Genomic DNA, 9,035 nt, shown 5'->3' on the forward strand with positions numbered 1-9,035 from the left:
AAAATGATTGCTGATTATGTAAATTTTGGTGATGTTGTTTCCTTTGACACTACTTTTGGGGCAAATGGAGATAGTCGACCTTTTGGTGTTTTTGTTGGATTCAACCAGTTCAGAGAAATGGTATTTTTTTGGTGCTTCTCTAATTCATGATGAAACATTTGAGTCTTTTTGGTGTCTCTTTGAGACCTTTCTACAAACACATAATGGAAAGCAACCAAAAACATTCTACATAGACCACAATTTTACAATGGGAAAGGAGATTGAACTAGTGTTTCATGAGGCATGGCATAGATTGTGCACCTTTCACATAATGTAAAATGTTACTAAACATTTGACCAAACACGAAAAGGTTAAGGCTTAAATGTTCTAGCTAATTTTAGTGCATGCATGTTTGAGTGTGTGGACTAGGAAAAATTTGATAGAGAATTTGGCATCTTGAGGAAAAAGGTAAAAAAACAAACTTGGTTAGACATTATTTACAATTTGAAAGAAAAATGGGTTGAATGTTATATGATAGAAGTTTAAACGTTGGGCTTGCGAAGCATACAATTGAGTGAGAGTCTAAACAATGATTGGAAAATTCATTCCAAATTAGATTTTGTCCTTGTCTAGACTAACTTTAAGGATAAATGTTGCTTCCCTTTATTTTAACAAGTGCATTATATCATTATATTATTATATAGTTTTAGACATATTGTGAACTTTTCAACTTTTGTTTCTCGCAAGGAACATGGTATGAGGAAAGAAGCAAGCAGTGACAAGGGTAAGGACTTTGAAGAATATCAGACCATCAACTCCTTCACTCTAATATTGAATGGAGCAAGCAATGATGATCTAAAACTAAGGGATTATTTCAGTTCTTGAGCAAATCAAGAGAGCTATTTTGTTATTAACACATGTATTTTTCCTAGCAATTGTAAGCTTTAAACTACACTATAATTGTGGAGTTTTTGTAAGGAAGTGCACACTACAAATGCATTCAACCTGGATTGAATGTTCAATGTCAAAAGAAAATGTTCATCAAGAAACCTTTAGTGTTAAAATTCTCAATAGTAATTACATTCACTTTCTTGCAAAATTTTAGTTTACGAATCATTCATCAGCATAGTATTCGTAAGATGTCTTCTTGAGGAGGCGATGAAGGTAAAACCAATTTATGGCGTGGCAAGCCGTGTTCATAGCTTCCGCACAAAACCGGTCCGACGTATTGTATTCTTCAAGCATAGTCCTTGCCATGTCAACGAGTGCAATGTTCTTCCTTTGCACCACGCCATTCTGTTGTGGTGTGTAAGGGGCGGAGAACTCGTGCTTGATGCCTTCCTCCTCAAGGTACTCTTCTACCTACAAGTTTTTGAACTCTGAGCCATTGTCGCTTCGAATCTTCTTGATCCTTAAGTCGAACTCATTTTGAGCTCTCCTTAAGAATCACTTTAGATTCCCTTGGGTTTCACCGTTATCCTGCAAGAAAAATACCCAAGTTAAGCATGTATAGTCACCAACAATAACAAGAACATACTTACTCCCGCCGATGCTAAGATAAGCAACGAGGCCAAAGAGATCCATATGTAGAAGCTCTAGTGGTCTTGATGTCGTCATTACGTTCTTTGTGTGATGATTTGAGCCAACCTGCTTTCCTGTTTGACAAAGCTGCACAAGACATGTCTTTCTCAAAGCAAACATTCGTTAATCCTAAAACATGTTCGCCTTTTAGAATCTTGTGAAGGTTCTTCATCCCAACATGTGCTAGGCGATGAAGCCACAGCCAACCCATGTTGGTATTTGCAATTAAACATACATTAAGTTCAACATTATCATTCAAAAAAACTACTAGACAAAGTTTTCCTTTTAATACACCTTTAAATGCAATTGAACCAACACTCCTAAAGACAGTAACATCGACATCGGTAAATAAACAATTATATCCAATTGAGCATAATTGACTAACGAAAACAAGGCTATAGCCTAATGAATCAACCAAAAATACATTAAAGATAGAATGTTCAGTGGCGATTGCAATTTTACCTAAACCCATAACCTTCCTTGATTCCCATCTACAAAGAAAATCACATCTTGGGAATCCTTGTTCTTGACATAGGATGTGTTGGGTATGATAATTAGGGGTACCCATACTACACCCATAAAACACGCTTAAACCATAAGGACACCATCAAGGTACATCCCTCGAGGTCAAGGAATCAAGAACTCCGCCTCACACGAGGTCCCCCTCAGGGGTCTTCCCAAAACTCCTCCTCGCCCGAGACTGATCTCGGACGGGGCATATGCTCGGGAGAATCTATGTCTCGACCGAGGTCACCTCACCCCTGAACGATGATGTCCACCTCGCCTGAGCTCACCTCGAGCGGGTTAGGCAAGCTCAGGACAAAGCCTCCCGAAGGCCACTAGGGGACAACCACGTTCAATGCGCGTACCTACCCACATATGGCTGCAGGTGTATAGTGGTGACAAGATCGCGGGCCCCTGACGGGACATGTAATATGACAGGGACACAGACCAGTCCTCGGGCGCAAATTCTATCTCGCCCGATGCAGAGCTTGCCCTCAGGACAAACTCCACCTCGCCCGAGCCCAGCCTCGGCCACCTGCTCCCCCACAAATCTCGCAGAAGGCCACTCCTTCAAACTGCGGCACACGTCATCGAATCTCAATATGGGCTCGGTCACGACCTTGGGCGGACTTGCGCCTCGCCCGAGCCCGGTTCTGCCCTCGATATCTGTGACAGAGGATGCCCCCAACGTCATTAGATACATTGGAGCTGTCGCATCCCTTAAGAAGCTTTTTCCCATACTAAACACTGTCTCAACCACTATGGTATGGGCAACCCCTCGCTAGTGGGGCTCGAGTACATGACCGAGCCCTCAGCCTCGACCTCGGCTCTCAGCAAGTAACAAGCAGGGACAAGTCAACAACAAAGTACAAGACCATATCGTCTACGGATACAAAAGAAATCCCCTCACAGTATGCAGTCGACTCCCATCCTCCACGAAGCACCCCTTGAGCCTATAAAGAGGGTAGTCTACGACTTCTTAAGGGGCAGGCGAACACTTCACGAGTCTTCCCCTCCACACAGTATTGGCACTTGCCTCAATCAATCCAGGGACTTGGGATCCTTCCCTCTCATGCTCTGCTTGTAATCCCTACTGCAAGCACTTAGGTGCGAGTAACATATGTCTCATCCCCCTCTACTAGAAGTAGGACCTCTCCTAGCCCAAACTAGGATAAAAGACTTGTGTCAACTTGCATCACCATCTAGGTCTAAGACACACGACATTATTTTACTAGTTGGTTTGGTCCATAGATCCAAACACTGACAGTTGGCGTGCCAGGTAGGGCGTAGTTGCGTGCTAAACACCAGTTCCCACCGAGACTCCATATGGCTGGCTTTCACCACCCCTGAGGCTCGGCATCGTGATTAGGTTTGGGAGTCTGGAGTTCATGTCGCTCGGCATCGAGTACAACATGGTGCTCCTCCCACCTAGTCCCCAAGCTGACACTCAGGAACGTCCACGCGTCCGTCCCCGTCCTTCTCGTCGCAGGAGGCAGAGACAGAGCAACTGCAACAGCGCCACTCGTGGCACCCCGTGCCCTGGTGAGGCTCCTAGGCTGGCTAAGGACGCAAACTCCCTTGCGAGGGACCTAGCGAACGTCAGTGTCACGCCTCGGGCAACAACGGCGACACACACATCCCCAACACCAACTCTGCTAGCTCCTCCTCCCACAGTGTGGGGAGCCTCGGTTCCACCAGCCCCTCACGCCATGGGTTAGGACACACCAACTTTGCTGGACCTCCCACCTACGGGCTGGGAGGAGCCGATCGCTCCATGGCAGGACATGTCAATGGCTGGGGGAGAGCCATCAGTGTATAACCCCATCCCTTTTCAGTGGAGCTTCGACACTAGCTCTCTCACCAGCTTGTATGCTGGTCTTCCCTTCCCCTCAGGATGCCTTGAATCTAAGGAGGAAGATGGTCCGGGCATTGGCCTAGACTTCCCCGGGCTTCGTGACCCAAGTCCATGCTATAGTTCCTGTTCACATGATACGAACTGCTTTCCAACAGCTTGGGTGACTACAACACCGATAAGGGGGGTTATGACCCAACTCGGGAGTGCTTCCACGTGGGTCACGAGGAGCGCGACAAAGGGAACCATCTCGACATGCCTCGGGAGAATGATGTGCCACCACCACACGCTAGGGAAGCAAGAGAGCTGGGTGAGGCCCAGACCCCTCCAGGGAGTCACATGGCCCACCTCGAACAGCTTCATGAGTTGCACGCCAATCTCGAAGAAGAGCAGCAACGTGTGCAATAGCTCCGGTAGGTTCTCGAGAGGGAAGCAGCTGGCAAGGTTCTTGACGAAGGTGCACGCACCAAGGCACGCGACGTTCATCGTCATATCATGGAAGATGCCGAGGCCGAAGCCCCTTCGCCATTTCACAGGGCTAGTCAAAACCTCGTTGCAGCAGCAATCTTGCTCCGCACCATGTCGGAGCCATCCACCACCAAGGGACATCGAATCCAAGGTGAAATTCGGGGACTCTTGGAGTGTGCTGTGGTCCAGTAGGCCGAGAGCTCAGCCTCTAGGCTTCGGGAGCCTGCCTCAGAGCACCGAACAGGACCCGCTCGCTTTGAGAAGGAGGCTTCGGTCCATCCCAAACCAACAAGAGAAACCGCCCCCGCAGTGCAAGACCGCATTCTCGACAACCGCCAGAACTGAGGTGTGCACGACCGTCTCGGCGGCCGTGTCCAGCACCCCGATCGACAGATATGTTACCGAGGGGTTGTGTGGTTTTTCTCAACTATGCCTTGGTATGTTGCTTGGGCTCCCACACCTTCAAATGGCCAGTTGGGTGATGTATTTATTTTCTCCAACTCAATTCTAGCAGTTGGAGGAAAGTTGCAGCTTTCTGCGGCACACCGGACAGTTGAGAGCACCTAGAGGGGGGGGGGGGTGAATAGGTGATCCTATAAAACTTAAAACTTAAGCCACAAAACTTGGTCAAGTGTTAGCACAATAATCACCAAGTGGCTAGAGAGAAGTCTTAGCAAAACACAATAACCAACAAGAGATCAATCACAGAGATGGCACGGTGGTTATCCCGTGGTTCGGCCAAGACCAACGCTTGCCTACTCCACGTTGTGGCGTCCCAACGGACGAGGGTTGCACTCAACCCCTCTCAAGCGGTCCAAAGACCCACTTGAATACCACGGTGTTTTGCTTGCTTTTCTTAATCCCGTTTGCGAGGAATCTCCACAACTTGGAGTCTCTCGCCCTTACACTTGAAGTTCACAAAGAAGCACAGAGCAAGGGAGGGATTAGCAACTCACACAAGACACAAAAATCAGAGTGTCAACACGCACACAAGTTGCAACAAGAGCTCGCAACACAACCCAATGAGTTCACAACTCCACTAGAGCTCTATATGCTATCACAAAGAAACAAATGCGCGGAATCGATGTCTTGGTGCTTAGGAATGTTGTAAGTATGCTTGATGTACTTCTCCATGCGCCTAGGGGTCCCTTTTATAGCCCCAAGGCAGCTAGGAGCCGTTGAGAGCAATCTGGGAAGGCAATTCTTGCCTTCTGTCGTCTGGCGCACCGGACAGTCCGGTGCACACCGGACACTGTCCGGTGCCCGATTTATTTCCTTAACTAGCGCAGCCGACCGTTGGCAGCCAGAGAGCCGTTGGCGCACCGGACATGTCCGGTGCACACCGGACATTCCGGTGCCCCCTTCTAGCCGTTGGCTCGGCCACGTGTCCCGCGCAGATCGCGCGGCTGTCACACCCGGTTTTAGAAGGCAAACCGAATGCAAACCATGTACGTGCCAGGATCAGTTATTCACGTACACAGCAGTTACATAATATGGACATCATCACACAGTGCTCAAAATAGTATTAAAAGGGAATAATAGTCGATTACATCGTACGTCTGAGACGTCCATATAGTTCTTACAATAAATCAAAGTGCGGAAAAGAAACGTAGATAACTGCGGCCTTCACAGGCAGCCGACTGGGGGTTGCCGCTAACCCACACCTAGAACTCGTCGTAGTCTTGGAACTCCTGGAAGTCTCCTTCCACAGCTTCATCTTCGCCTGAGCAGTGGTTGCAATGCTGACAACCTGGGGGGGGGTTTGGTGTGTAGAGCAAGGGTGAGTACACATCAACATACTCAGCAAGTATCCTGTTTGGCTGTAGTGGACTAGCTTTATGTGGGGATAAGTCAAGCAGTTGCTTTTAGTTGGTCAGATTATTATTTACTAGTAGAAAGCCAAGTTTTAGCATTAACCCAAGTTATTAACCCGATGTACCCTTTCCAAACGGAAAGAATACCACTTACCAGCACCATAGTCATAACCAAAACCATCGATTCTCATAGCCACCTGTACCACAATGTCTCTGATCAAGTACCACTAATCACTGGAGCTCCCTTGGCCGCTCATAACCGCGAGCACGGCTGATATATCAGTTTTCAAACACTCTGCAGAGGTTGTGCACTTTACCCACAAGCCGTGATTCCCATTCTGCCCGGAGATCATGACTCTCCATTGATCACTACCAAGGTGACCCAGCAGGGCATCACTACGTAGCCTTTACAAAGATTCCCCGGGGCTGTAGCCACCCGTTAGGTTTCCTAAATGTACCGCACTCCTCCCCAAGGGACAAATCAACCTTGGCAGAGCGAGCCGCATACACCGAGCCCCATTGACGGCACGACGACTAAGTGAACTACACCCCGGATCCTCTAATTATTCAGCTAAGGGCACCCCATTCTACCCTCATGGTTGCACTGTTTTCCCGGGCGGTCATCCATAGAACAGGTCCTTACGGAGAGGCACTCGAGAAACCGCTCGAGCCCCCTTGAAGGTCACAAGTACAACATCATAATAAGAGAAGGGAAAACAGCGTATCATAGATAATCTCATCATGTTCATTGATTAGAGTTTGAGCAATAGCATAAAGCTAAACAGTAATAATCCAACCCAAGTAGGTAATCAAGGACAGGGATAACAAAAGCTAGTCAATCCTTAGGCATAAATGTGTAAAGCGGGAGGTGAATTAAAGAATGAATAGGACAGAGATAGGTCAAGGGACACTTGCCTCCACCAACCGACTGCTGCTCAGGGGCTTCTCCCGCGAGTTCCTCGGGCTCTTCAACCGGATCGTTCTCTATGCGAGCGCAAACATACATACATCCACATATTTAATACAAAAGAACAGTACACCATACAATAGAATGCAATAAGTAAACAGACGTTCTACGCGGGCTCGCGAGTACGGTTAAGAGAGAAAGAGGAAAAGACAGTCGAGAAACGATCACGTTACATGATTATAAATTAACCACTCGCTTAATGGAAGGAAATTTAATGTAGACACTATGTTTAGCGTAAAGTAAAGTCATGTTTCATGTCTAATTATTATAAGCAGGTGGAGATAAACAAAAAGATGGTCGCGTGGCGAGACGCGCGACAAAGCTCTCTAAAACAAATTAAGAAGTTAACGACTCGTCGCGCGGCCGAGCACGCAACGAGACACTTCGCCTTAGTTACGAGGAGACGTTAAGCGTCGCGCGACGAAGCGCACGACGGCATACGTCGACTAAACTGAGTCCAAAGTGGAACGTCGCGTGAATACACACGCGGCGTTACACCTTAAACAACCTGAAACAAAAATGGATCGTCGCGCGACGAAGCGCACGACGCAACACAAGATAGAATCTGAATTTAGACAAATCCGTCGCGCGGCGAAGCGCGCGACGCAACACGCTAATTAACGAATAATCACCGCGAGCGCGGGCGAGCGAAGATACGATCGGGCGAGGCCGGGACGGGAACGGGCGGCCGAACGGGGGGGGGGGGGAGGGCGGTTGAACCGGTCCAGGGGCGGTTGAACCGGCCGGGGCCGCGCCGGGGGCCACGCCGGGGACGCGAACCGGCGAGCAGGGGCGGGCGGGATCGCCGCCGCGGGGTCGGGGGACGGGCGGGGGGCGGGCGAGGTCGCCCGGGTCGGGGGAGGGGAGGGGGAGGCCGCCGGGGGCCGGGGAGGGGCGTGGGAGCGCCGCCGCGGGCCGGGGAGGGGCGGGGGAGGCCGGCCGCGGGCCGGGGGAGGGGCGGGCGCCGCCGCCGCGGGCGGGGAAGGGGCGGGCGAGGCCGCGGGAGGGAGGCCGGGCGGGGGAGCCGGGGACGCGCGCCGAGCGGGCGAGCCGGGGGCGGGCGCCGAGCGCCGCCGCGGAGGGGCCGAGCGGGCGGGCCGAGCGGGGAGGCCGAGCGCCGCCGGGGAGGGGCCGAGCGGGCGGGCCGAGCGGGGAGGCCGAGCGCCGCCGCGGGGAGGGGCGGGCAGGGGCGCCGCCACGCCGGGCAGGGGCGGGGATGGGGTCGGGCGCGGGCAGGGGAGAGGGAGGGCGCACGCGTGGGGAAGAAGAGGAGGGAGAGGGAGAGAGAGAAGAGAAGGGGAGGGAGCTCACCTCGGGGTCCAAAATCCGGTGATCGCCGTCTCCAAACCCTAGGGCACAATGGGGAGAGAGAGGTGGGAGAGGGAGAGGGAAGTTGTTGCGCGGGAGATCCAAATGAGGGAGAGAGAGAGGATGGGGGGCGCAGGGGGGGGGTTGGGCGCCAGGGGCGCGCAGGCCGGGGCGGGCCGGGCCGGCTGAGCTGGGCTGGGCTAAGTTGGGCTGGGCCGAGCCACTTCGCGGATTGAAAACCCACGACACGCGCGGACCACTAAACGGACTTAAAACGCGAATCAAAATCCGGAACGGAACGAGACGAACACTCAACCTCAGACAAAGAAATGTGCTTCGGCATGATGCAACACCCATGACACTTAGGTTTTGGTTTATACATGACACGAACATCTGCCGCTATACTGGTTTGAAATTGGGAAGAAGGAGCAAACGGGGAAAGAGAAGAGAGAGTAACGCCTGAATTTGGTGAGAGAAAAGAAGAAAAATTCTACCCCCAAATTCAGGGCGTTACAAACCTATCCCCCTTAAAAGAATCTCTCCCTCGAGATTCAGGGTTGGC

The sequence above is a fragment of the Zea mays genome, chromosome 9 (assembly GCF_902167145.1).
Source record: "Zea mays cultivar B73 chromosome 9, Zm-B73-REFERENCE-NAM-5.0, whole genome shotgun sequence".
In the NCBI taxonomy this organism is placed as follows: Eukaryota; Viridiplantae; Streptophyta; class Magnoliopsida; order Poales; family Poaceae; genus Zea; species Zea mays.